General features: G+C 38.9%; 1 long non-coding RNA gene across 1 annotated transcript; it reads right to left on the reverse strand.

The window, feature by feature from the left end:
• Positions 1–7,624: 7,624 nt before the first annotated feature.
• On the reverse strand, positions 7,625–8,671 carry LOC129888290 (uncharacterized). The gene is made up of 2 exons (XR_008766618.1): positions 8,592–8,671; positions 7,625–8,492 (listed from the first exon to the last, which is right to left on the reverse strand). It is a non-coding gene; the product is annotated as an uncharacterized LOC129888290 (long non-coding RNA).
• Positions 8,672–10,833: the final 2,162 nt, after the last annotated feature.

Consider the following 10,833-nt stretch of genomic DNA (forward strand, 5'->3'; position numbering starts at 1 on the left):
TGACAACTTGTGAATGCTATGTCAACTCTAGCCATGAATAGGATGAATGTCGTCTGCCCCTACATAATGAGACAACTTAGGTAAAATATGTGTTAGTACATACAAGGTACTAAGTATGTGAATTATGGATGAACAAGTAATGGAATGTGAGCAATATAATATAAGATGCATGACCAACATAATGAGCATGAAATAGACTTAAAAGCATTTGAAATATCATGTAATCTATGGTCAAAGCGTCATAAGACTTCATAGTAAACTTTTCATCATTGCATATAACTGGAATATGGGATAAGACCTTTAACTGACATCATAAGACTATCCGAGCTATAATATGGAATATTATTCATTCGAACATTGAGAAGAGAGAGGTTACTTGCCAAGGTAGACTTTGTGAGAAGAACTTTAACTTTTTGAGCCATATGTGGTTCCACTAGCTAGTCCATAAAGGCAACCTACAGGGGTAACGTATTTTTGGATTTTAGGTTTCTACTAGAATTTCCTTGGGTACCTAACTACAATACCAGACTGATTCCCATCAAGAAGCAGTGCTTTGTCAGTATCCTACTAGAATTTACTAAAAACATCAAAACATCATCATTAACTTCATCATGAAAATAATTATATGAGTAGATCATTAACTTTTGTGATTAATGGGAATCCACAACTTTGGTGAGACTTGTCCTTCTCCCCATCTAAATATAATTGTGTGAGATTCCTACTTATCACACCATAATAATTTCTTTGGATCAACATTGATTATCATCATAACTATCATCAGTCACTCATAAATATTAATTTAATTCATAAAAGCTTTTCTTTGAAAATTATAGACATTCATAATCAAAATTCATGTAACTTAGCTTCGAACTTCATAATCATGATTGAAGTATCTTAATGAATGAGAATTCATAATTCAACTTGAAATCATATAATTCATGTAAAACTATGCCTAGAATGATCACTAATAACAATTCAAATGAAATTGAAACAACCCAATGCAATTCATCAAAACTAGCATTAGAAACCAATGAAATTTAAGGAGATATTTAAAGTAAAAATTGTGACTCCATGGGTTGAAGGAACCCATGGATCAATCTCCACATAACTTGATGAAAAAAACTAAAAATTGAGGAAGAACCTTGATGATCTTGAACCCTAGCTTAAAATTTGTAGGAGAGCTTTATAGAACCTTGAGGGAATTTGATTGATCTTACCTTAGATATATTTATTAGAATGAATTAGAATAGGGGGAATTTGGAAGGGTTGGATAGTTATAGGCTGGAACTTGGACATAATACTTTCTAGATTCATTGAACCGAACTTGAGAAAAGACATGAATTTCCTTCATTAAAACTGAACTTTGGACTTATGGATTGACTTTTACGACTCATCCTCAAGTCAATGAATTATAGACTTGAGTTGGGCTGCAGGTCTGAGAAGACCCGTAGACTTGCGTCTGTGAAGATTTTTCTACGAGTCGTGATTATGACTTTTCATATGGTTATGGGTAATAGGCCTAACTTGTCTTACAGGTTTTGAAAATCTGCAATTTAGGAGTCTTTGAAGTTTTCTTACTAGGAATTCTTTTGAGAATATTCTTGAGCAAGCTCAAGAGTTCACTTTACCACTCGTGTGATGAGTAGTAGGAATAGGTATGAGTCGTAGAAGGACTCGTACACTTGAGGTCAGCCTACACTTTCATAAGTTTTCCTTTTTGATCCAACTTTTTGACTTTTGGGATCTTACAATATCTTCCCTTAGGAACATTCGTCCTCAAATAAACTTTAGCTTGCATAGAAAAGGCACAAAAAGAGGACTAGCAACCCAACATGAATACAATAACACTTTAAAATGCATAGAACATGTGATTTTCAAATATAACATATAACATGACCTTGAATCAATCTTCACGAACATGCTTATATATGAATTACATAGGAGGGATTGAATAGGTAGTAGTTCAATTAATTTGAATAAGAACAACTTACTACCTTAAGCTTTAATAGAGGTATAGGGATTCAAATAATGCTATATCTTGTCCACTTCTTCTTCCCATGTAAAATTCTCTACTTGTTGATGTCTCCACAAAACGTTAATGAACACAAACTCTATGTTTCCTAGATTCTTCACTTGCTGGTCTAATATTTCAACCAGAACCACCCCATAAGTCAAATTAATTTGGATCACCCACAAACTTTCTCAACATAGATACATGAATCACTCAGTGAACCATAGCCAACTCAAATGTAAAATCTAACTCATAAGCCACCTTTCTAATATGCTTCAATATCTTCTAAGTTCTAACATATCCAGGAATTAATTTCCCTTTTCATAACAAAATGCATTAAACCCTTCATTGGTGAGATCCTCAAATAGACTCAATCATCCACCTCAAATTCAAGTTCCTTTTTTCTTTATATTTGAATAGGACTTTTGACGAACTTGAGACTTCTTCCATTACTCCCTTATGAGTCTCACCTTTTCCATAGTCTCTATCGCCAAATCAGGACCAATCAAGCCCATTTCACCTACTTCAAACCAGCCCACCAGAGACATACATCTTTACCCTTATAATACTTCAAAAGGAGCTATTTGGATGCTAGAGTGATAAGTATTGTAGTAGGCAAACTCAATCAATGGGAAATGCACATCCCAACTTACTTTGAAATCAATCAAACCTTCTCTCAACATATCTTCTAAAGTTTGAATCGTTCTTTCGGCATGACTATCGGTTTGAGGATTGAAAATGGTACTTAACTTTACTTTTGTACCAAGACCATTTTGAAACAAATTCTAAAAAACATAGAGAATTCAGCACTTTAATCGGATATAATTGACAAGGGAACACCATGCAGTCTTGACATACAATTCAGCATAGTCTTGGCAAAAGAAGAAGTCTTAACTAGTTAAATATATGTCGAACTAGTCATTCAGTTGACAACAACCCAAATTGAATCATATTGTTTCTTATTATGGGGAAAATCTATCACAAAGTCCATGCTCACATTCTCCAACATCCATGTTGGAATATCAATGTCCTAAGCTAAACCTCCTGAGTTTTGATGCTAAACTTTAATTTGTTAGCAATTAGGACACCTTGCCACATATTCCTCTATTTCCCTTTTTATGCCATTCGACCAATACACGTCCCTCAAATTGAGATACATCATAGTGGATCCCGGATATATAAAATACAAAAAACAATGGGCCTCATATAATATAAATTCTCTCAAACCATTAACATTAGGCACACACGACAGACCTCGTTAATGAAGTACCCTATCTCTCCCTTGGGAGAAAGCCTTGAAGGCTTTTTCAGCGACTGACTTCTTCTAGTCAACCAACACCGGATCACTATCCTTCTTAGCCTTGACATCCACCATAGGAGATGATTCCAAGCTATTTTGAACAAGAATACCTCTATCTGTCATGACCCAACCCCGTAGGCCGCGATTGGGGTCCGACCTTAACCCCCCGTATATATATCTATTAGCTGCGGTCATATTGAATCGTAAATAAGATAATATCATGTAACAGAGCCCTACTGGGCGATAACATTTTCATAAACCTGTAGCCCTTTTTATTTGTATTACAACATGACAGGGCACGCAAGCTGATAAGGCTGCCATAACATAATAACATATATCATATATATTTTAGACCCAGCTGAATCAAACTGACATATACAACCCACATATACTCGTCTGCAGACCTCTAAATATATAAATAACAACATATGTCGGGACAAGGCCCCCGCCGTACCCCTGAATGGATAAAATAATTTTTATACATTCGTGGACAGTATTAAAAACTAGGCCCCGATACAATGGAGCCTCTTCCAGCTGAGCTGCATGGAATCCTAAGCTGACAGACTCCCAAACTCTGTATCTGTACCTGCGGGCATGAACGCAGCCCCCCGAGAAAGGGGGTCAGTACGAAATATGTACTGAGTATGTAAAATGTAACATAATACACTGGAGGTATATTTGAAATAGAAAAGCAGGGGAACAAATTATTAAATCCAAGTCATGTACCTATACTCTATGAATCACAAAAGCATGCATGCTCAATTTATACAATATAGCCGGCCCTTTTAGGGGTCCGGTGTATCACATCTGTAGGACCATCATAGGCCCGGTGCCATCACCACCATATTACAACACATCATCATATATATACATACGTACTCGGCCCTCTAGTGAGGGGCTCGGTGACCAATGTAGTGAATTATGCACGACAACGTACCTGGCCCGGGACTCGGTGAAAGAAGTGTTATAGTATACACGAGTAGAGTCATGAGTAACTATATGTAATTTAAATCATTATCAGAAACTCGACCAAATAAGAAAGTTACGCTTTTGTTTGAGGACCCGAGTAACGGTGTAGTCATTTTGAGTGTCCTCTAAATACCATTATGGGCTGTCTCAAAAATGATCTCGGGGACCCTAGACATGTATTAACCTAGGGCCAAATTATTTATGGGATCAAAACCACTTAATCTCTTATAGTCTTTAAGACTTGGAGCCTGTACATTTGGTCCCTCTTTAATATATACAAGTTTCCCGGGAAATAATTCAACCACTATCAAAGTTTGATGTTCAAAAGTAAATAAGAAATATTTAAGAATGGAGTTACCCCGGAGTTTAGATTATACATAACTTACAGCTAAACAGAGACATGCCCAAGAGAAGAAAGAGAATAAGCTCTATGTAGTCTGTACTTTCTTTCAGATGACCTTCATACACATATTTCATATTCGGCCCATTATGGGGCTCGGTGAACCATTATGGCATTCAAATTTCACTTTCATACCAAATACATATCCAGAGAAGGGAAAGATAGTTTCCCATACACTACTCTTTAGCACGTAGAAGCCTTAACAGGCAATACTCAATCCTTGTAGGGGTGTCAACACTTAACTGTATTTAGGGATTATGGGGCGTACTTGGAGTTCTGGGAATGGAATTATTCCCACATTCCACATACAATTCACTTAAGTCTAAGACTTGCCAAAAGTAAAGAAAGATAACTGTACGTGCTTATACCAAAACATGCCACGAGAAAGCTTTACATACGTTGTCTGAATTACTCCTTATCCTGCTTGCCTCGCCGTCCTTTGAACCTATTCAACATGAAAGTAGTATGAATATCAACCCCTTTTACTTTCCAGCACCCTAGGTTACATCTTAGTATTAATGGAATCTATTTCCTTAGTCGTTTTCCCGACTGGTTCTGTTATTCGCTAAGGCGTCGATGAAAATTGGGCAGCACCTCCCCTATAATGTGCCCTATCCAAATTTAAAAATTATGTCCCTAAGACCTACAGCCAACCAACAACAATAACCTGCAGCAATTCACACCAACAATATACAACATAAACTCCAAGTGACTTATTCAAAAATACGGTAGCACAATAGGGCGTCTAGCCTTTATTTTGTAATGCCTCTCATTATACGCAACGAGGGGTCGTGTGGATTCAGCCAAAATCACCCTAACCTACATTAGAACATATTTAGTCCCTGCAACAACACATCACACCCCTGCAGCAGCACCTCACACGAACAACACTATCCTTTGATGACAATTTAACTATAGCAATTCCAATTTAGTTTATTTCGAACGTCGAGCATTTCTATGATATTTTAAAACTTTCATCAGCATACAAGGGGTGTAATACACCATATAAGAACACCATAAACTTCAAATTGAAAGGAAAAACCTTACCTTTCCCGAAATTGGCCAAAACTCGCCAAACCTATCAAAACGTGAATTCTGGACAGCCTACTGTCTTGTATTGTCGCTTAGTTTCGAAGGGGTAATTGAAGGAAACAAGATTTGTGGCCTCAATGAAATTTATATACATGTGTATCAAGGTCGTAAAAATTTTGAATTACCCCTATAACAATTTTGTATGAAAATATATGACCAAAATACTCACAGCTATCCGGGTAGGATTTCCAAAACCAAATCTGGGCAGTACCTCCTCTACACTTCATCACCCTTTTTCGTGAAGCTAAAAGAAAAAATGGATTTGAAATTCTAAATAAATGTTACATACCTATGAAATACCTTTACAAAACATATTGGATCACCCGAAACTAAGCTATATACAAGAAGTTATACCAATATTACTAACAACTGTCCCCTCCAAAAATGGGTTTATGCCCTAGCGTTTTCTCTTTAAGTTTCTCTTAGTTTTCCAAGTGAAGAACTGAAAATATGGTTCCGTAGGCATCTTAATATACATATATACACCTTCACGTAATTGAGGAACACCGTAGATAATTAATTCACGGAAGAAAGTTGGAAAACATACCTTAAACTTCTTCAACCATGGCTGCCCCTTCTTCTCACGTTTTCTCTCTATTCTTTTAGACTGATTTTTGGATAATGAACAAAAGAGTAGTCACATAATACATATATATATGAGGTGACACATGTCAGCCCATAAGGGTGACACATGTCAGGCTCTTATTGGGCCACCTCAACCATACGGCCAATGGGGTGCTTCCACGTGGCAGTGGGGTCCACCTCCCCCAAGCAGGTGGGTCACCTACTTAACCCCAAGAAGGTGGGTCACCTACTGCCACGTGGTACTTCCCTAGGCTGCCACGTGGTACCTCCTTTTGCTGCCACGTGTCGCCTTCTCCTCTCCCCTGTGGGTTCGTAATCTCATCTTGTTTTAAGAGTCGATGTAATCCATACTAAATAAGCTTGATATATCCTTAAGTAGCTCAAGTGTATAAGACTTTTGACTTAGTAGCTTATGTAGGTGAATCAAGTCCTACGACCCATTACTTGGCCTCCAATTCCTTCCGGATTGTTATGACTTCGTCTCCAACCTTCTCTACAATGGGGTATCACACTCTCCCTTCCTTAGAGTCATTTGATAGTGTCGTAGCATATCCGGCTCACATGATAATGTCCAAGGAACTTATGAGACATTCCGAGTTTAAAAAGGGTGGGGTGTAACACTATCCTTGGAATCAACTAACTAGACACAAAATCAAGCACAACTATGCACATCTTTAACCAACTGCTTCTTACCCTCTTTAACATGGGAAGAACTAATCACAATTAATATACTAAGTGCATCGGCAACCATATTAACCTTACCAGATGGTATAATACACTAATGTCATAGTCTTTCAACAATTGAAGCCACATACTTTATCGAAGGTTTAAGTCCTTTTTCATGAACACATATTGTAGACTATTATGGTCGGTAACATATCCATATGGACACAATAAAGATAGTGTCTCCAAATATTAAAATCAAACACAACCTCCTCTAGTTTCAAATCATGAGTCAGACAATTCCTTTTATGCACCTTAAGTTGCCTAGAAGCATAGGCTATCACCTTACCATATTGCATCAAGACACAACAAATACTAACCCTTGAGGCATCACAATACACACAAAAAAAACATCGTACCTTTTCGGTAAGGTCAAAATAGGAGTGGTAGTAAGACGATCTTTCATTTCTTTTTTTTTTTTTTTTTTTTTTTTTATGGGAACAGACCCTACACGAGGCTCCCACCTCTCGTGCACAGTCAGGGGTTAAGCAACACCCCCAAGCCTTAACATAAATAATCAAAATAAAAATACAAGGAGGGGGACATAAACCTTACCTCCGATCTTATGGTGGTTCATAAGTCGGCTAACCTATTAAGGTCGGCTAACTCATCCCCGATACAAAAAGAGACTAACTATAACTAGAAAGCAGTAAACCTGTGAGAGGACTCCTCCCGGTACAATTCAACTATGAAAGCATAAATGAGGGAGACTCTCCCCTTCCATGAGAAAAAAGAAAAGTAACCTACACTAGTCCTATTCCAACTATGCTACGTACCAGACATAGCTACATTGAAGAAGAACAAGTATACGAAACTTCTATCTCGCATGGGATGGGAAATTCTTTTCATCTTTGCTCTTTTTAGTCTTGTCGTACCAAGAAAATCCAGGTGAAATATGCCTTTGTATCAGTATCATGATTACCAGCTAAGGAGGCTGAAAGGATAGGAAATATATGGAACTATAGTAGCCAACAGCCTTTGATTTGTTGTGGAAGAAAGTGTAGCTGTGCACCTGCACAGACAGACAAAACCAGAAACATGCACAAGCAACCAAGTCTGGAGGTTGCTGTACGTGGGTGTGTTGGTTTTGGCCTCTGTTGTTGCTGATGCTGTTGAACTTCATCTTTCAATTCTGCACTTTCAGCTTCAGCTCTGTGGTTGAGTTGTTGTTTGGTGTGTGGCTGAGTAGTTGTTTGGTGTTGTGTTTCCACAGTATGTATATGGAGTTGATGGAGGTGTATCATTCTACAGCTACTCATGATATTGTTGTTGGTTCTTGGATGTTGTCTCTGAGGGTGTTGGAGTTCCTTCTGGGTTCCACTGTTGCCTGTATCTCCAACAACCATTAGCTTGTATTTGTTCCTTGTCTGCTTCAAGTTGGTGTAGCTGTTGCAGCTGTTGATGGAATGCATCTGATATGTATAGAGAGGTGATCCATGCTTTAGTATCCAGTTGTTTACAATTATGAGGATCTGCACCTGCACAGACAAACAACAACAAAAACAACAAACCCAAGGCTGCCAATCTGCAGGTTCTGATGGCTGCAGTCTCCCTAGGCTGCTTGTTGGTCTTTGTTATGAGGTGGTTAGACTTCTTGGAGTACCTGTACAGAAAAAAAAAACAAACAAACTTGTATATGTTTCTTGTCTGCTGCAGGTGGATGGAGTTGTTGCTGGGGTGACTGCTCTTGGGGCTCAATGCAGCTTCAAGGAGGAAGCTGCAGCTGGGGTACCTGCATAAATCAAAACGACTGCACCTCACAACCAAGGGGATCTGCAGGCTGCTGTACCCATGTTCCTTGTGTGTTGCCAGTTGGTAGAGTATTTGCTGTGGTGTGTTGATGTTAGAGAGTGTGGATGTCCCTAAGAAAAAACAATCAGCCAAAGACAAACAGCCAAACAAACACAAAAACCAGAAGGAAGTTGCATTTCTGCATAGTCCTTGTGGAGGCCTCTTAGTAGTTGTTTTGGTATTTGTTTTGGTGGTTGTAGCTGTGATGTGTTCTATGTAGGTGTTGGGAAGACATGTTGATGAGTCCATCCTGACATCTGCATCTACACAACAAACAAGAACCAGCAAGAAAGGAGCTGAGGTTAATAGAAAAGATCTCAAACAAGTGTGCATCTTCTTGTTGCTTCCTTTGTGATTAGGTTGCTTGTTGGTGTCAGTTACACAAGAATGGATGTCCTTTGTTGTGATCAGGTTCAAATTCTTGGAGTACCTGCACAGACAATCAAAACCAACAAACCACACAACCCAAGAAATCTGCATGCTGCTGTAACCAATAGTAGTACTATTAGGTTGTATTTGTTCCTTGTCTGCTGCAGGTTGGTGGAGTTGTTGCTGGGGTGTGTTGATAATAGAGAGTGTGGTTGACCAGCTGAGTGTGTTGCTCCATAGAAGCCCCAGGACATTGCATCCCTCATAGAAGTTCCAAAGAGGGCCTGCATAAGTGGACAAAGGCCATGTCCAAAAAGATGGAGAAGAACAAGGCCAAATACTGGATTGGATGTTATGGGATTGTGTCTGTGAATTCCTGGTGATCAACTCCAATTTCTGATGGAATAGCTCCCCAGTTTTTGATGTCCCTAAGCAAAAACTAACAGCCAAATACAAACAACCAAACAACCACAAAATCCAGAAGGAAGTTGCTGCTCTGCACAGTCCTTGTGTAGGACTCTTAGTGATGGCTGCAGGTTCCCTAGGCTGCTTGTTGGTCTTTGTTTTGAGGTGGTTAGACTTCTTGGAATAGCTCTCCAATTTCTGATGGAATAGCTCTCCAGTTGTTGATGTACCTGCAGCTACACAACAACCAGGAGCCAGCAGGATAGGGGTTGCACAATGGGCTGCTGCAAGTGTTGAGCTTTTAGAGAGTTCATGGATGGAGTGGAGAAACTGCTGAAGGTTTGTGTGCAGCTCCAATTTTGTGTTGGAGCATGCTTCACAGAACAGAGGATCCTCTCTTGTGATCTGGTTCAAGTTGCTTGTGTGTGGCTCCCCATTAGTTATTGCACCTAAACAAAAACAAACAAAGGAATACATACAACCAAACAAGTACCAAAAACAATAAGGGGCTCCATTTCTGCACACTCCTTTTATTTCAGTCATGGAGAGTCCTGTAGCAGTGTTGTCCTCCATGTATTTGTTGTTAGAGCATGCTGGTGTATATCTCCAACAACCTGCAATTACACAGCAAATAACCAAAGACAAGCAAGGACCTGTACAGGTTAATAGAAGAGAAAGGATCTCAAAGAGAGTTTTGGAGCCTGTTAGCATTTTCCATGTCGCTCGACTAACGTCTCCTCTTATCCGTTTGAGCTGGAACTTTCTGAAGTTTGCATATATATTCTCTCCTTTATCCATGCAAAGTTTGAAGGCTTGTTTCCCAAGATGGAGCTTCAATTTAGCAAAATTCTTCCTTTTTAACTTTAAGACAGCTGATTGTTTCAAGCTCGCTCGCCTAACGTTTCTAATTGTCCGTTTCGGCTGAAATTTCTTGGGCCTTGTCAAAAAAACATAAGCAACAATCCTGCAAATTTTGGGAGCCTTTGGACAGGCCCACATGATACCCCTCACCCTGCACCTGCTGCCCTGCTGAGGCTTAGAGGCTGCAGGGGGTTTGGAGGATGTATTTGTGCTCTTCTCTATGTATTTGTTGTTGAAGAGTGCTGCTATATCACTCCAAACACCTGCAGTAATACAGCAAACAAACCCAAACAAGACATAATATACATAGACTAGCAATAGAGAAAG

This window comes from Solanum dulcamara, chromosome 5, assembly GCF_947179165.1.
Source record: "Solanum dulcamara chromosome 5, daSolDulc1.2, whole genome shotgun sequence".
NCBI lineage: Eukaryota > Viridiplantae > Streptophyta > Magnoliopsida > Solanales > Solanaceae > Solanum > Solanum dulcamara.